The sequence below is a fragment of the Acromyrmex echinatior genome, chromosome 14 (genome assembly GCF_024713525.1).
Source record: "Acromyrmex echinatior isolate Ae372 chromosome 14, ASM2471352v2, whole genome shotgun sequence".
Lineage (NCBI taxonomy): Eukaryota > Metazoa > Arthropoda > Insecta > Hymenoptera > Formicidae > Acromyrmex > Acromyrmex echinatior.
The window spans coordinates 10,642,772-10,662,180 of record NC_141865.1 but is presented as its reverse complement, the minus strand read 5'-3'; the positions used below and the strand labels follow the sequence as shown (position 1 = coordinate 10,662,180).

Below are 19,409 nucleotides of genomic sequence, written 5' to 3'. Positions count from 1 at the left end.
CAAAGTCCAGTGTATAGGATACGTTAAAATTTATACAAAGCTCGTGTCTCTTTTTACATAATAAATCTTCAACTCCACGTACGCTGAGTTTCAGAGACATAGATATAGGGAAAAAGTTTCAGGTGCAGCAGAGTCCACAAGAAATCAGAGATTTATTAATCGCCCATTCCGCTGTACATACTTCTAGCTATTATAAACAGCTAATCGTCGCAATATCCTGTTGGAGAATCTCTCGAGTCTCGCAATACGAGCCAGTTTCGAATCACGTGGGAGCTCGCTGCATTAATTCACCGTCGTGGCAACGAAAATGATACAATATAAGGTTGCTCTTCCTCGTGGCATTTGACACTTATATGTATCTATGCTCGCGCGCTGCGTATCGCGATTCATTTTCGTCGTACGTTAATATAACACCACTGAAATAATTCTCATTCGTTGTGTCCCGTGCGAATGGGCCATTTGGTGCATTACGACTTTTCGCAAGTCGCGAATGTGTCATCGTCGATCCCAGAGACTTTCACGCATTGGTCCCGAGATACCAAACGTCAAACACTCGAATCGCACCGTCGTATTTTAAAATGAAATTACAAAGGAGCCCGTTACGATGTTTTATATATAAAAGGCGAAATTTTCAGCTTCTCCTTATCCTTGTGATAAATGTGACGTGTGCGCGGCTCATCGATCGACCTGAGAAAGAGAAAAAGAAAGTTTTAGAACAGAACATTGAAATCGGTTGTTATTTCCGTAAATGGGGAATAGAATGAATCCGACGCACGGATTAAAAGCGCCGAGTGGCGCGCAATGACCTACCCCGGTTGCACTCGTTCTCGACGGTCGCTCTGAATTTCTGGTTTCGAGTGGGATTTGCTCTCTCCGGCAGAGTCGCGTGTTATACCAAATTATTTGAGCATTCCGCATATAAATTACATCGATAATGCAGACCGATTTTCATGTTAGTTAGAAATCGAGGGACTGGATATGCGATTACGCTAAATGCAATTTCCGATTTTGCAAGAGTCCTCTTATTCCCAATTTCGGTGATATCAAGTGCCGCATATATTCACATTTTAATAAAGTGATATTAATAATCTTTTGTTGATGTTGCGTCTTCGTGCTAGCCAAGCGCCATTAAATTCCAAATTGCAGAGATGCAATTTATATATTTCATAAATTTAGACGTAATATATTTAATAAATAAGTCAATTTTTAAAGCATGTATTTTCCAACGTACAATTTATTTTTCACAAAAACGTTATTACAAGCTAATCAATTGTGTCAACTTTTCGTGTCTCTCATCGCATATTTACTTTTCTTGTGCTTTTGTATTTAACGCATCGATTCTTAATACTGAATTCTCGAAGCACTTTTTAATAGCGTATATAAGGGCTGTGACACAAAAAGCTTAAATCGTAAAACGTAAGTGAATTGGTCAATCATAGTAGAGACCATAACGTAAAGCCATAATGTAAGCAGTAGCAAATCTAATATTATTGATTTTTCTTACCGCTTACATTTTACAGCACTGAAAAAAGTTTGGTAGCAAATTTTAGTTTTCTAAATATTTAGTAAATATTATCAAACAGTTAATTATATTATTACACTGTGAAAAATAAAATGTTAATTTCAACTTAAAGACGTACATATATAATGGGGACTTTTTGAGACATGCAAAAAAAGTTAATTTTACAGTGTATACTTGGTAATATTATATTTACTAAATATTTTGAAAAGTAAAATTATTTTCTTGGATTTTATTGCCGACGAATTAAAACTCAATTGACTTTTATACTGCGTTTTTTGTATATCTGAAGAAGGCACAATCATGATACCATGTATTGTAATGTAATGTAACGTAATGCAATATCACCCCTCAAATTTATATCTTATAGTAATTAAAATGAACATATTTGAAACGGTTTATATTATATACATTAATTGTTCAAACTTGACTCTTATATATCCTCCTATTGATAATAAAATTGTTTTTGCCGAACATTTGATTGGTATTATTTTACCTAACATTTAGTAGCTATTACCATAGACTTTTTTTTCAGTGTGCTTAAGTTTTTTCGTGTGCCATATGATCCTTGGTATCACAAGATCCGTCAGAAACATAATAGTTGTTATTCGTACGCATAATATATGTATAAGTACATGCCGATCCATCTCTGTTTCTTAGCACGGCAATCGATCGCAGTGATCAGTTATACAGGTGATCGGTAACGCATTTTCTTCCCGAGTAACTACCACCGATATATTATACGATCGCGAAACCAGCGATCACCATGGATGCGCGATAATTTACGCCGCTGCTTTCGCACGAACGTGACAGCGAAGGCGTGGCACGCCGGAAGTGAGACGGGCGGTTTCACGCGCGCGAAGTAGCCGTAACCACCCTCTAGATGCCTTTATCCGCATGCCTCTGGATGGCAAGTAGCCGCGAGAAATACGGGATGCTAGAGGGAAAAAGGAAGTGGAACAAGTAGAAGACAATTTGCTTCGGAACATTCAGACGAAACGCGAAGATGAAACGAAAAAGCGAGGATGGATTGAGGGAAGAAAATGATAAAATAGGGGATGAAACGCGCGGAACAAAACGGATGCTGTTAGACAAATGGGGAATAACATAATGATCGGGAGATGATACAGCGAACTAATTTTTCTCGTAGACCCGTTGAAAAAAAAAGTGATCCACTTAACTGGTACTGTAAAAATAGGGAAATAAAGAAGAGAAGGAGATCAACCTTATTATTTGAAATTAAATTATGATATCAGGGGAGCTTCTTGGCGGCGAGCGCGAGAAAAGTTAACGGGGAATGGCAGAGGAGAAGAGAGAGAAGCGCTCCGACCAAATTCCGAGCTGTGAAACGAATGTACGAGCTGGCTCGGTAATTAAGAAGTAAGGTGGGCAGGTCGACCCGACAGATAAAACTCGCGAGCCTCGTGCAAACGTGTTCAAGCCGGCTACTACCCCGTTTGCTTATCCCATCTACCCCGGCAAATTCTGAGCGAGTTCTAAGCGAGATACTATGAGGTCGTGTCTCTTTCTCTCTCTTTCCTTTCCTCTTTCCCTGTCGAGCTGTAGTTTCACCAGCTGCTATCTCGTTTCCTCTCACCTGCAGCCTTCTGTTTTCTCCCTGTCTCTCCGTTTTTCGGTAGTTTCTTCGAATTCCCGCCTCACGCTGCAGCTCCCCGTCTTAATCCGCGATGATATCGCTGACGCTGATCCGCGAACGTGTCTCGAATCGTCGGGGCTCGAAGGAGGATTATGCGTCCAGGAATATCTGTCTGCGAAAGGGCGGGGAAACGAGGGTGCGGGATAAACTAGCTTGTCTTCGAGACGAGCGACACCGTCGTGATTTCTGGATATATAGATGCAACCGTGAATCTAGATTACTCGCGATTACGGCTGTGCTCAGACAGTTTGATGATGATCGTGTTGAATTCCCTGGCAAATAGCGAGGGTTCATTATTATCGCGTGCAATTTGCAAACAGTTGTGCTTGATGATTTATAGTGACCTTAGACGATCCTAGAAATGGAATTATTTTGACACCAAGTTTTAAGCAATCGAGTTTACGTCGGAATTGCATGGACTGTCGGAATTGAAATAAAAGCTTTCGTGACATGTCGACATGAAGTTTGCGTCATGGTTAACGCTTCTGCAAACACGCCGAATGGACTCGTAGAACATGTTTGGGAAAATGTTGTACTTCCAATTATAACTGAGCGGGCGAGTTTGAAGTTCACCGTTTTCTATTTACTCACAACTTACGAAGAGTAGTTAGTAAGAATAAAAAGAAAACAGAACAATCAAGCGTAATGCAATATGTTCTCCGTGTGCATGTGCGCAAAAAAAAAGAGAAGCAAAAAGGATGGAAAGGAGAGAAAGGGAGAGCCACAACTGGACTTCGGTATTTTTCCATGTTTTATTTATTTATACTATGCCGCCACACAGCAAAAGAGTACATTTGCATGAAAATTCTTCCCGACGTTCCCCTTGAAAGGGAGACGCGTACAAATCCACTACTCCATTTCACGCCAGGAAAAAGATTAAAGTATTTATTCCAGGACATAAATTATGTCTAAAAAGAGAGAGGGGGAGGAGAGGAGGGAGAGAGAGAGAGAGAGAGAGAGAAAATTGTTGTATCTACCGAATTCCCGGATAACAAATACGTACGCGTTTTTTATACCAACTTTTTTCTCCAAAGACTGCGTACGAGCTTTTAATAATCCTCACTTTGACCCTATCGTTCATAAAGTTCCGCCTCGAGCTAGAACAAATGCCATTATCAGTACGAATAGCACACGAGGACTTCCAGCATTGCCATATTTTAAAAAAGAAATCGATGACTCAATTTGCATGTGAATAGGCTTTTGCAAAATATAACAAAGTATCTAATGTATTTTAAAAGTATTAAAGTTGTCCTTTTATCTTCACTACTGTCCATGTTTTTAATTAAAATAAATTGAATTAATGGTATTCATGGCTCCAAGAATAAATTCAGTATTTCTATGTGAGCGGTTATTAGTGCGTAGATTATTATATTCCATAAATTCGTAAGGCAATAACATATAATTCGCAAACAATTGGAATATACTTATCGAATGACGTTAATTGCAGACGACTCAAATCTAAATTTGAATCCCATTCAGTATGATAATTGATGAGGTTGAATACTAATTAACTTCAAACTGATTAATATTTGGTAAGTATATTCCAATTGTTTACTAATTATATTTTGTCGCCTTATAATATATAATTTACGCAGTGGAGGCTCATAAGCATTTTAGTTGTACATGGATATATCCATGTCTTAATGAACTAGGAAATCATTAACTTTAGAAATGGATAATATTACAAGAAAATTTTTTTGCTGAATATTTTCACGATTTATTCTGAGAGTTTAAATATGCTCATTATATATATATATACATGTAAATGTACAATTGTGCAAACGAAGAGTACATGTAATTAAGGTAATATTTTTTCTTCTTTTTGTGTATACATGCATATTATTTCCGCCGAAATGTATTTTATTAAAATACATAAAATGAGACTGAGCGCACGCTCGAGATAATAAATAAATACGCGCGTCATGCAATATGGGGTTTCCGTGTTCGTTACGCGCGATTTTCTCTTCTCTATGTCGTGCTGAAAAAAAAAGATCCATGCAAGTGAGAGGATTCGCAAATGGAAATTGGCTACATGACGTAGACAGAAAGAAATATTTACTGCGCGAGTCGTATGCAGCGGCGCTAGAAGAAACATAAATAGACCGGATCGAAATGTGAAAATAATTCTGCGCTGGTGTGAAAAATCGCGGAGAAGGGTTGGGGGAATGAATACGTATCGGAAATAGAATTGCTTGAAACATTTATAGCGATAGACGTAACGGCAAGATAAAATTTATCAACGAATAAAAATCGGCGGCTCGTTGGTACAATTTGAACGTGAATTCTGAGATAGAAAGTGATAGGGCGGTGGTATGATAATATTCTTCATAACATACGTTATGTTATCAAGTTTCATTGTATTTCGTACGATAGAGTCTCGATCGTCGTCCGCAGTACGACTTCTTTTCGTTTTTCGAACTGCGCGGTCGTAGTTCTAAAATTCAGTTCTAAAACCTGAAATCCTTTTAATTCTCTTGCAACCACCTTTGGCTGGTGCAATACCACAGCCTGCGGTGAAGGAGTAAAAAGGTGTAGACGATATGGTATAAGAGGGAAAAAAGAACGCATGGTTTGCGGAACTAGGCAAGCCCAGGGTGAGGATACGTGCAAATAGAAATTGGTTGCAAAGGAATATTTACTGCCGGTAGCGCGGTTGAATAAGAAGTCGTAACTTACGTCGCGGAATGAGAAGGAACGTAAAGAGGAATGTACTGACTCTGGTGCACTGACTTCGAGCGCAACGAGAGTTACATGGGGGTTGCGCGAAAGGGTGGCGGAGACTTTGCGCACGAGAGAGAAAAAAAGAGAGAGAAAGGGAAGTGCTTCGGCGCGCGCCGGCGTACGTATTAAGGGGGATGAAGTACCTGAAAGGCACATCATACACCGGACACATTGATCGATGAACCTGTAGGCTGCAAAGCTCGCGATAGAAGCTAAAAGGACGAAGATAAATTAATACGATGGAATTTCGGGGAGTTTGGGAACACACACACACACACACACACACTCTCTCTCTCTCTCTCTCTCTCTCTCTCGCGCGCGCGCGCGCGCGTTTTCAGATCAGTAAGCATTTCCAATTTCTCCGTGTTTATATTCACTTTCTGCCGTCTCCAATTTTAGTCACCTCTAATTGGTCTTTTACGTATCTTACCTTTTCTCGATACATTGAATTCCTATTAATTCCATAAAACGTGACTACATTACGTATTCTTGTAAGAACCTATTGACAAAACTATCGGTCTTATTAGAAATCGATTCAACTTACATGAAGTTTTCATTATATAAATACTGAAATGTTTTAATCAAAACAGTTATTGATTTGTTATTTTATGATTTTTCATTTATCGAAGAAAAGCGAGTATTAATTGTAACGCTGAAGCAAACGAAAAATATATAACGAAAAATACATATTTGAATTGCAGCAGAGATATCAGTAAGTAAAAATACAATCATTTGACATCCTGCCATTCCATCAAATGCAATAATAGTGGGAGCCAAGTTATTTTACTGGAATCAAGTTGCCTCCGCGGTAATTCGTGGAATATTTGGCATAATTAGAAGGCGGCGACTGAAGAAGCATCTCTCGAAGATTCTTACGCAAACAACCATCTAGTCCGTCCATAATGTCCTGGCTCTTTTCTCCCCTGTCTATCCTCAAGTTCGTTTATTGAGGGAACTTTTGCTTCCATTAGTCTATAATTAACTGAGTCAAGTAGCCGAAGTCGACAAAGTCTATGGCGGTCTTCTCGTACTTTTCAGGAATCGACAAATCGTGTCTTCCATCCGGTGTCTACGCGGATGTCGAGAGAAGGAAAAAAAAGAAAAAAAAAGAAAAGAAAGCAAAAGCCGAAGCTTGGGGTTGGTGGAATCCAAAGGGAAGTCGAATTCGTTAATCCCGTTGCCTGGTCGTCCTTTGTGGTGGACTTTGGAATTAAATTTCCGGTCTTACGAAATCCGAGGAATCCTTCGTCGATAGTCGGTCCGTCCGGTAATTCGATCAGCAATCATCCTGAGGTCGACGGCGTCGTCTCTTCTTTATGTGGCAATCCGTGTACAATGTCGCTATGTGTACATCCCGACGGATAAATAAATGAAATCGATACGCACATCGATAGCTACAGAAAACGATTTCTGTGAGATAAAGAACTGCACACACAACACACACACACACACACACACACACACACACACATATGTATAATTCAATATGTGTATATATATATCTATAGGTTGATAGACGTAATTACATATTATCAATGTTAACAGACTGACCACGATCGCGTCGGCTTTCATTTGCACCGCAGGTGGTATGAAAAGGACGGTGGATAATCATTAATTAATAGGCAGCCAGCTTTAATAAAATGCATCATAAATGCATTTCGGCACTAATCGCGCAGTAATTGAACTCGTTGATAGAAACAGTTTCTCTCGTTCGTAACGGCATCTGATATCGTAGTCATCAGTGTAATCAACGGAAATATCGTTTATTAACAGGAGGCACGTGTAATTTGTGTGTATTCGCACGGTAATATTAGAAATAGCTTAACGCAATTTCGTACATGTTGCACTCAGCGAAGTTGCGCCTCAGATCTGTACTGCGAACCAGCTTTACCCAGTCATACGTGAGACGAGCAGCTAGAGAAGCACGCCCGCCGATCCCAATCCTCCGCCCGTGCATGAACATCGCGAGACAAGTGTGTGGCTGCTGAAACGAGCCATCCATTTGCATTTCAATGCTCTCGTCGGTCCGAGCAATGCTCCGTTTCCCTTTCTCGGCGGTTGTAAGCGTTCTGACTGAATCGCTCATTTAAGACAGTTCCTCTGACTTCACCCACGTAATATTTCCTTAAAACTTGGTATGCACACACATGCGGAAAGCGCGTGAAAATTAGTCAGTTAATACCTCGGAATTTGAAAGGCGATTATCAAGTCCTTGGAATGTCAAGTGAATTACCTCGTCTTTCCCATCAGTCTAGATAAAAGTGATATCGATACGATATCCCTGAAAAGACTCGCGAGGATATATCATCGCGCCATCGTCGAAAATTAGGAGTGTAACTTTGAATCGTATCCCATTAACATATTCGAGTTGCTCTTTACGAAATTAGATTTGCTGCAGTTCAAACTGCAGGCGGACATAGTATTCCGATATAATTCAGAGAGACGAAATATGCGAAATTACTGTCATTATCCAACGACAGATGCTGACGGTGCAACATACATGTGAAACTTCCAGCGAGCTAATCGATTTCAATCCGAAGTTCGGTCTGCAAATTCCGACCACCTGTTTATGGGAACGGTGATTACCGAATGAAATTACGTGCACCTGTACGCACGCAGTTGAAGTGCATGCATACATTAATGCATACCTATCCTACCCTTCCAACCGTCCGAACTTCCTCGCGGACCTCCGGGCACACTCGGTGCCAGCCTCGGTACCGAGAGGGACATCGATTTTCTGCCGAACGATTCGATGTTCATACCCGACCTGCCGCATGAAGATCATTGGTGTAAACACGAGGCGGCCATGCGCGCGTGTGCGGAGGTTTCGGATAGACCGAGAGCGTTGTGCTCTCGTCGCCACCCTCGCTCTCCCCCTCAGAGTACACAGTCGCGTGGATCCCTTTGCATGGCGGATGAGTTTAGATTGATATTGGCTGGCGAATGGATTTATCTAAAATTAGAGTCCCCGTACCGTCACACAAGCTTACGGTACGTCTCGACTCTCGCGTACTGATACAATCCGACACACTGATACAACGTCGCGCTAAAGTTAGAACTGGCTGCCTTTGTCGATATCGTGATACTCGATGACGCCAAGCATTCTAACTTCGGCATATCGAGGAAGCGATTTAAATCACTTGTCCATATCACTTGTCATGAATGCAATTCAATGCATCTCGCATACATATGTATGTTTAAGAAAATCATTTACAAAGTTAAACCGCGAGACGTCCCATTAAATCATCTTTGTCTAGATCCAGACACGCATACACACACGCACAAAATTTAATTTTGTAGACGATTATATTGCGTCCACGTTGCTTTTCTCGCCGATTTTAGAATATCCAGAAAAGTCTTGCGCCTTCAAAAAATTGGAATTGCGGGATTCGACAAGTAGGGTCAGAAGCATCACGGCCAATAAGGAAGGCCAGGTATGGCCAGAAGTTCTTGAATCGAGTCTTGTAGACTCGAGTCCTCCGAGACATTTCTCACGGGACGGACGAGTGGACGATTAGATTTCGACCTGCAGTTTTCTAGATTTCTCGTCGATTCCGAAAAAGGAGTAGGGGAGGGGCACTACGCCCTCGAGGCAAATCACTTTCATCCCTCGATTTCTTCCATCTAGAAGCTTAGGCCAATTTCGACGTGTGGCATCGTAGAAAACGTAGGTCGAGATGGGTGATTTTTTTCCTCTCCCTCTCCGCGACATAAGAAAAGGGATGAAAGCGCCGAGGGGAAGAAAGAGCCTGTGGCGTTAGAGGATCGTGTTGACAATGGGAGGGACGGATGCAAACAAGAATCCCTCGCTAGATGTTGCTGGATTGTGTTGAGGGTGGATTAATGATGGGGGAACAAAACTTTGACAGAAATTCGTTTATTTGTAACGAGCTTAGGTCATGATTTAATTTAGAATGCTTTAAAAATAACCACAGCGAAAGAAGATTAACGGATACTATGGCAATGCTTGCTAGAATTATCGTGAACGTTTGCCTAGCAACAATTATAAAAACGGCAATCTTCATAAAGTTTAATAGCCAACGGCGTTGTAGTTCGCGTTCGATTAACCAGGTACCGCATGAATTTCAAAAGAAAGCATCACGTCTCGTTGCAGTTTCAGTGTACTCTTGGTGCAAATGAGAGTTGAATGGAGTTCGTAGAATTCTAAAGTCACGTCTCCGCGGGCTTCGTCGCCTCGACTCGCGAACGCATTTATAAAATACAGACGTGACGTTTATGATAAACTATCCGTGCCATTCCAAACATTTGCAATCACATTAGCACTTCGATGAAACTATTTTTAACAATGCCGCGCGCGACATAAAGTTCGTTTTTTCTCTCTATCGCTCTTCTCATTTTTCAAATTTACGTTATAATAACTAACTAAGTATTTCTTGACATTCGTTGTTACTGTAAGATTTAACAATTTATTCACTATCGTAAATTATTAGATATTTTTGGTAAAATTCGATTCTGCCATTATCTTTTATTATGCAGAATAATTTAAATTTAGTCTAATTTTAAACTTAGATTTACGTTAATTTAGATTCGCTATTTTCTTAGTAAAATTTTAATGATGTTATTCGCTAATTATTTGCAGCTTTTCTATTGTTACAAAATTAATCTTGGTAATTATTAAATTTTACATTATAGTTTCATGAAATACAAATATAGAATATAACTGTATAAGTAAATGCCTCACAGTATAAGTAAAAAGTACTTAAAAACTTATTTATGAGAAATTATTTAGTTCACTGAAATAAAAGTAAATATTTATTTTGAATACAGCGAAATAAAATTTTATTCTTAGCAAATAAGCCATCTATTTTATTTCTTTTACCATTAATGAAATATATTTCCCAGAAATGTCGGTTTCGTCATCACAATTAAACTTTTTCATAACTAATAAATATCGAAGTACATAAGTAGGTCACATTTGCTCCGCAATACTATGATATTTTTCTCTTGTAACCATAGACTTATATATTTTTATATATTATTATTCAGTATGATTTGGAAAAGACATTTAACAGCAGGAAGTGATAGAAAAATGTTTATACTTTCAGTATAGCGGAATGTTGCGAATACATTGGAATACTCCTCGCAAAAGATGACGGATTTCACGGAAGGTACTTTCGCATCAACAAACTTTCGCGCGAATTTTACAGGACCGTAAAATATATTGGTTTTCTTTATGTTCGCCCGGCAGGTTTGTTAAGTGTAGCTATTTAATAATTTACGGTTAGCATTTCTCTACCGGAAACGCTTCCCAGACGACGAAACCGCCGCACCCGGGCTGTCGTTGTGCCGCGAACATTTATTTATTTCTAGCGACCGAATATTCTGCGATTTCGAGCGAATAATCTACGGCGGCGCGATTTACGAGCCTTCGTGACCGAGTTCTCCTCTCTAAACAGATCGATACCCGCGAATGGCAGCGACGTGAATTACTTTATTATCGGTTCTCCCTGCGAAAATATACTTTTGCCGAAAGGAAAAAACGCATTGACGCACGCAATATTCCGACACTTTGAAATATCATAAAATACGTACATTTTTATCGATACTGAAAGCGCGGCGAGAAGAAAAAAAAAAGCGAGAAGAGAGCGAATGAGAAAGGAAGAATTCCACCTTTTAAGTCCTCCATTTTCCGCTCTTATTGCGGGTCTATCCCTTCTCGACATGGTTTTCGTCTGAATATCCCAGAGCTTTGCTCCCGCAGTCTCGCTCTCCGCTTTTTTCTCTTCTAATGACTGAACAGTCTGGTCGTGACAAGTATATCGACCGTTCTCTCGCCATCATTGTCTTCCTCCTTAACTAACGCACTCCACCCCGTCAAAAGAAATGCCACTAATGCGCGTGGTAACACTGGAATGCCGTTGAAACGGGTGCATCAATTCTCTCACAGCTGCTACTTCGGCAGTAGACAGACGTGAATTCTGTGTTTACCTTCCAGTTACAGAAAAAGTTAATATCGAAACTTTGAAAACTTGCAGCATTGGATTAAATTCACGAATCAAAAAAATTTCACTTTTCTCTATGAAAACTTATTTACAAACAAATTTCGAATTGTGCGTACACATTCGTTATGAATTCGTGTACACGCGAACTATTAAAAAAAACGAAAATTGTAGAAATTTTAAAGCAATTAAAGGACAATAAATAAAGTGGGTCTATTTTGGTTTAAAAAGTGTAACGTACACTTTTAAAAAAAAATTCTGATTAAAAAATGGATGAATCAGAATTTTCTGGTTAAATTTATTAAAATTCTAATTGAGATAACTAGAATTCTAGCAGATTTAACCAGAAAATTCTGATTCGTTCATTTTCCATCAGAATTATTATTTAATCCAAATTGTTCTTAATGTGAGTTACATGTCTTAACATGTTTTTTATTTTGGATTGCTCGTAGCGATTATCCATTTTTCTATCCAAATCTAGGAAAATAAAAATTCGCGTTAAAGGATTTTAAATAATTTTAAATAATAATTCGGATAACTTTATTTCAATTATTTATATGATTACATATTTTTTCATTAAAAATTAAAGGAAACATTTGAAAATAAAGCACTTCAAAAATGTTAAATCTACAAGCGGTGATAGTGTTTGCTTGTGGTTTTCAGTAAAAAAAAATTATAAAAATATACTATAATACAATTAATTAATTATTGGAATAAAAATTATAACTAACCAAATTACTATTAAAAATGATTTTTTAAACGTGAATTTTGACTTCCTTATAGGTTTAGATGAATAAAAATATTACCATCAGCAACTCAAAAAACATAAGACATGTAAAACTTACTTTTTAGATACTTTTTAGACAAAAATAAGTCTACTTCATCCATCGTCCTTTGAATTCAAAACTTAAACAACTTATATACATTCTGCCCTTGAAGATTTTGTATATACAACACTCCTAACATCTTCCAAATAAGGCTACGCCTAAATTAGGATAACGATGCTTCACACAATCGATCTAAAGTTGATTACATCACCGATTGCTGATTATTCAGTCAGCTTCTACTCGTAATCTCCCCTCAATCACGCGAAGTGGGGGAAAAGAGCTCGATCTTTCTCGATTAAGTTTTGATATAACCAGATTGGCAAATCGAAAAGAATCCAAAGATTCTCAAGTCGCGCCGCGGGATTTTCTTTTTTCCTTTCGTCCCATCGCATGTTTCTTTCTCTTCTTTTAGCCTAAAATTCTCCTCGATATCGTCGTACATCTTTGCCTTTATGCTCGTCTATTTCCGCCAGCCTCGTACCTACCCTTCCTCTGGTCACGCGATCGCTCTTACGGGAATTTTTCAGACTGTAAATTGCAAAAGTTTTAACGCGACTTTTAGGATATCACATCTCTAAGCCCAGCCTTGTTTCTTCTTGTTTCAGATCCTGAGACGGCCCCTGGGATCCTAACGCTCTGAGGGTAAGTTTCAGTTAATAATACAGAGGTTCATCAAGATTGACCTCTAAAGATGATAATCGCTTTAACGTAGATTGAATTGGGAAATTGTTCGCCGTTCTCTTAATGGGGATCTGCAATTTTAAGCAAATGTATACAGACTTTGATAGAAACGCGGAATGACTATTAAATTATATCCGTGTTATTCTAAATTCGATTTCATTTCGGATGCACCGCGTGTAGGTACAAGTAAATCTTCAGTTGATCTAATTACTTTGTGTAAAAAACAATTTTAAAACTCGCTGTAGTTCGCGAAATATAGCACACACTGAAAGAACAGTTTTGTTGAAGTATCTAAAAATTTAGCTAGATACGGATTTGAAAATAATTTTGTTTGGACCATTAAAATAATTACGTTGGACGGTCAAACTCACTAAAATAGTAACTCTGTTGTAACATTGTTTATACTTGAGGTTTCTACGTAATCATTTTAATGATCCAATAAAATTATTCAGAAATAATTTAGATCTATATTTAGCTAAATTTTTAAATATTTAAACAAAAAACTATTCTTTCCGTACGAAAATTTTTAATATTTATATCAGCGATCTATTAATTTCTACTTCTTCGGCTCACTTCAACGAGATAATCGGTATAACATCGAATATGCGGTCAATTTCAAAGAGTCTGAGAATTTTATGGATTACAAGGGAAAAACTGTTTTTCGCTGTCTGACGAAGGTGCCTCTCACCCGTATACTCCGCGAACACTCGATCGTATCTGAAATTTATCGAGGTAACAACAAGCAGCGCAACGCCACGGAGCGTCTCCTTCTCTCTGAACCTTCGAAAAGTTCGCTCGTTCTTGTAAAGTGCTCGAAACAATTCCGACGCGAGCCGGCATTCGACGGCTTTTGTATCGAGAGAGCTGGAACAGCGAAAGTTTTTGCATTCCATTATCACGCGGCGGCGATTTATCCTATGCTCAGAATATGCAACATTTACATTGTTTTTTGTGTTACTATCGTAATAAAAACGTTTCCGATTAAAAATATAAAGAATAAAACGAGATCTGACAGGAATGTTTTTTAAAGAAGTTAATAATTAAATTTATATTAGTTGTTTTACAATAAATAAAAGGGTAATAATTTTCTTCGCTAAAAATAATGACTTTAAAATATATTTACGTTTTAAACATTTGAGTATTTTTAATTTCAAAATTAAAATTATAATTTCCTTGAGAAATACGTATATAATATGGCTGTGAATCCAATTTTGTATTTTTATGTAAATCACCTTCGATCGGGGAACGATCGAGAACGAAATTATTGCTTCGAGCGTCAGAAAGGTGCCTATTAATATTTTTGCGAAGCTGGACCGTGAAATTGTGGCCTAATAGTTCCTTTGATCACACGGCGAATCACGCAGATGTGTTATTAATGTCTAGTTTCCGCACTGCATATACATACGCCATATTAATTCTAATACGCGCATTTCGCTATTGAGGATCACATCGGAGCGAATGAACGTGATCAAATTTGCCATTAAAGAAACGTATATTAAATTAAAAATAAATATTACTTTGTTGAAATAGTGTCCGTGGATCTGGCGTAAACATAAGAGTAAACACAAAATTAAAGTGCGCACAGCTGTATAAAAATTTTATAACACTCTATTTACGTTGCGTTGCACCCGCGGCGACGTTATCGTACCCACAGCTGCCTAAACAGAAACCTTCGGGGAAAGATTCGCAAAATTACGCCGACGACGCTCCTCTTCTCAACGAGGATGAATAAATTAAGAAAGAAGCTATACTTGGCTTTCGACGGGTAAAGTCCCGTGCGTGCTTAATTAAATTTAGCGCCACACTTGGCGCGGATTCGCCTTCGGCTACCATTTTCTCCGTTGATGTTCCACGACGGTAGAAAATAATATACATCCAGTAAAGATTTATTATGCAAATGTTTGTTTACCCCTCCCTCCTCCCTCTGTCTCTCTTTCTATATATATATCTCTCTTTTTTGAGAAAGAAAGAAAAAGATATATTACACTCGCAATTCGGATATTAAAATGATGAAAACCTAAAAAATATATCTTTCTATTTTCTGACAAGCGCGAATCACGTGAAGCTGTAAAGTCTCCACATTTCATTCTCGGTGCTTGATTCTTGCCGTCTTGGTCATCACGATCGGTATTGAAAAACGAGTGCAGGGAGGTATTTGATGGTGATCTTACATTTTGACCACGCGTTGCTTCCTAAAGTTACGTTCGACGAGAATAATATAGTGATACACTCGCTCGAAATGCCTCCAGTCTTTTTTATCAGAATACATACGAAGGAAGAAGAATAATATTTTTATGATCAAGAGTTTATCCGATGTCGGGAGCTGAAACGTGATTTAATTCTGTCTTTTAATCACGGTTGATGACAGGAAGCTCTCATAAAACTGAGCGCCATCCCGAGACAAAACGTAGTTTCTCCCCCTCTGGCGTGACCCGTTGGCTTTAAAAGACAAACCCTAAGTTCTTTTATCTGTGGTGGTCTATGTAAACTGAACTCTGTAACGAGTTTTCTCTACGCCCAAATTGGCGTAAATCGAAATGAAGTTATCAACGATAGCAAAGTCATTTTAAAGTTAACCGTGACTTTGAAGTAGCGGTAAAATAATTAGTATAGATATAATTAATTAGTAGGAGACATATGTATTTGTTAAATTATTTTTATACAAATTTTCTAATTTAAATTAAATCAATGCCTCGACTTTGTATTTTATTTCAGTAAGATTTCTTAATTTTGAAAATATATATACATATTTAAATTTATTGGCAGATTATCTTTTGAACGCAATTCGAGCAAAAAAGTTTGGAAAAGTAAGTTTTAATCTTCCGACGAAAGCTGTAAATCAGAAACTCCAAAATTTCAGGTTTTATTCGTACGCAGCGCTCCACGTGCGACATCCCCACGATTTTCACCCCACCGTCTTCTATCCGTGAAATAAGTTAACCAAGAAAACATTACGACAAAAAAAAACAATCTTGTATAGGCGTAAGATAAGAAGAAATCATGGAGGAAGAAAAAAAGCGAAGAAAATAGAAAGGGGTTAAAGGTGGGGTTGGACGACGAGGGATGGTTGCCCCCGGGTGTTCTTGGTGAATCCTTACGCTCCTGAATACCACCCTTCCGCCCTTCCCGATCAATATTGAGTTGGTGGGGTCGAGGCAGGATAGTCGGCTGCGAGGAGCGGTAGGGGGTTGTGTAGCCGCGGAGGGTTAAACCTGGGCGAGGGGTAACGAGGGGTGCATCGTCGCGGTAGAACCGGTGGTATCAGCGGGTGCAGGGGGTAGATGTGAGGGGCATGTGTAGCAGGGGATATCTGACGGCACGAGGATAGGAGGGTGCGGCGACGGTGGGGATTGTTTAGGTGGGGACGGTGGTGGAGAAGCTAACGCTGTCATGGCGCCGCGCAGCATCGCCAGGCAAGCGGTACCTCGGTATACTCCCTCGCGGCGCGTTACGTGTTCTTCAGGGTTTCGCGATCGGCGACGACGAGCGACCTGGTGAAATTCGCGTGCGTGTCGTCGCGCTTTCACGCGGCGCGAGCCGCTCGTCGCGTTGTGTCCGAACCGAACCGGGCGTTCCATCGTTCTTGCAAGCGCGGTGCTCCACTCCTCTCGCTCTCTTTCGTGACGCCCGCCGTGGTACTCTGTCACTGACGGCCGCCGACCATCGCTGTGAAGACGCGGGTTCGAGAAAATGTGAAAAGCGACTGGTGACTGGTGATACAGGAGAGACCGCGGCGGCAAATCACGTCGCGACGGAGTGACACATTTTCCATGTCACGTATGGATATCGATGTACACGTCGTTCGAGTGCACACGATCCCGTGCACAGCAGTGACGTGAGTGACAGCGGCGATCCACGGTGATCATCATCGGCGGGATGATCCATCGCGGCGGTTAAGAGTGGCACGCGCTCGACTGACTCGCCCGCGCCGCCATCGATCGCGAAGGTCGAGACTGAAGGTCGTGGATTTATCATCTCCGGGAGTTATTCTACGTGTGTTCAATTCAGTGTCTGACTTTATATGAGAGTCTGGGTATCGAGAACCCGCTGGCTCTTAGTGCCGCTGGTGTGCGTACTAGATGAATCGATGATGGACGAAAGGAGATCGTGATAATCGAGATCTCGATACGCGATGTTGCGGTACGACCGGACACGTGACTGAGGCGGAGCAGCGACGGGGATCTGGTGAAGGACCTTCGCGAGTTCTGTTCGGGGAACTGAACATCGGCGAAGATAGGCGGGGGTGATCGCCGCGGGTGGATCGAGCTGGCAACGACTGAGTTTCGTCGCGACGTGCTACTAGGAATAACAATGTCCTAGCGAAGGCAGGACCGCGTCTCTAGGCCGATCCCCCTCATCCTGATCCACTTCTCTTCCAGAAACCTTCACACATACACACACATATCCCGTCGGTCCTAATCACCAACGTACACCCAACCTACCATCATCGCGTCCTACACCCGCGCTCGTGCTGCTACAGATTCGACTGCACACATGTAATCGGCCGCGCGCGCGCACACGTACATACATACATACACACACACATGCATACACACATACATATATACATACATATATACATGGTACACGGTAAACGGTAGACGGTATATAGGGACATACACACCCGTGTACACGTGAGAGGAGCGTAAAAGAGAAGAGAGACTTACACACGTACAGACGCGCCATTTGGACGCCCTTTTTCCGGTGGCATCTTTTTCGTTCCTAGTTCCTTATCGACGATCGACGTATCGTTGCTACCTATACACGCAGGGACATACAAACGTGGAAACACGCGCGGGCGGATACCGGAAAGGCACGTATTTCGGAGACGGGCATGCGAGAGAGCCTCCCGAATCCAGCCAAGTCCAAAGTCCTTAATCCCGTGGGGTGATCCTGGCCCCGCCCGTACGCGAAGGAACCACACCCCGGCGAACGAGAGAGCAAGAGACCGAGAGACCGGGAGGTGGAATTCAGGGTCCGGATTTAAACAGGCTCTCGGTAAGCTCCCGGCATCAGCAGTCGATTCCTTTTCTTTTTTCCTTCCGCGCGTTTCTCTCGTCTTCCCCTTTTTCTTCTCTTTCGCGCCCATAGCGATGCGACTCCAGGAGTAACCTTGTGCTCCCGGCACAACGAAAGGGGAAGGGTAGTCGAAAGGCGAGAGGGGTGAGCACCGACTTTCTCGACCTCATCTCGCTTCTCATCTCCCTCTCTTCCCTTTCGCTTCACCGTCGCGACTGTCCGAGTAGTGCACATGGCCTCGTTCCATGCTGGATGCAACCAGAGGTTGGGTCGCGCAGGTTAGGTCCGTCTGCGACACGAAGGATGGACGAGAAGGATTGCCGAGGGTGAGGATAGGTCGTGATACATGCGCTCGACCGATGAGGCCCGTGTGACCCAGCGGCTTGTGGGTAATTAGTACTAATTACGCGCGTAGAAGTCACCTGACTGCACACATGACGATCCTCACGAATGATCTCTGCGAGGCTCTGAGATTCGTGTTCCCTTTGATCAACGGAATGCTCAAGCATAGCCGGTTAGATAATTATCCACGCTTGATAGGAAGGAAGAGAAGCTGAGAGAAATCTGTGGGATATAAGGTATGAATATGTAGATGAAATCATTATCGTTTAACGTATTTTTATTTAACAGACATACATTTCTATACATTTTTATCTGACTCGCGTATACATGAAGAAAAAAGAAATAATAGAACTATTTAAAAAGGAATAATAGTCGTAATTATTAAACAATATTAATTACGTCTGATCACGTCATGATATTGAAATCGATATATTTTGTTTCACACAAGCGTGAAACTGACGGTTTCGTGCAACACGAGATCGCAATGTCTGGCTTCGAATTTAGCAGTAATACGAATTCCGAACGTCCGCGATACGCCATGCACGTAACTCCCGCAGCTGGCAGGTGATGGAGGCGATTTTGGATTGATTTGTGTTTCGTCGTGTTACAACGTAGTCATAATTTCTGACAGCATTGCGATGGCTCTTATCCACAAGTAAAAAATTCCGCAAACGAACGTTTTA

At 40.6% G+C, this 19,409-nt stretch overlaps 1 protein-coding gene and 1 long non-coding RNA gene across 18 annotated transcripts in view; one reads left to right on the top strand and one right to left on the bottom strand.

Moving 5' to 3' along the window:
• LOC105146732 (protein turtle) overlaps positions 1–19,409 on the top strand; it is a 302,876-nt gene that overhangs the window by 184,894 nt on the left and 98,573 nt on the right. For 15 of the 17 annotated variants that reach the window (XM_087412975.1, XM_087412976.1, XM_087412983.1 and 12 more), the window contains one exon: positions 13,290–13,326. The exons of 1 other annotated variant lie outside the window; for it this stretch is intronic. The gene's annotated coding sequence lies outside the window, so the exon portion shown is untranslated. Of the gene's footprint in view, positions 1–13,289; positions 13,327–16,514; positions 18,364–19,409 lie in introns of those variants that run through there. One more of the 17 variants, XM_087412982.1, reaches the window with a different exon arrangement.
• On the bottom strand, positions 134–6,948 carry LOC105146570 (uncharacterized). The gene is made up of 3 exons (XR_846204.2): positions 5,853–6,948; positions 3,117–4,273; positions 134–687 (listed from the first exon to the last, which is right to left on the bottom strand). It is a non-coding gene; the product is annotated as an uncharacterized LOC105146570 (long non-coding RNA).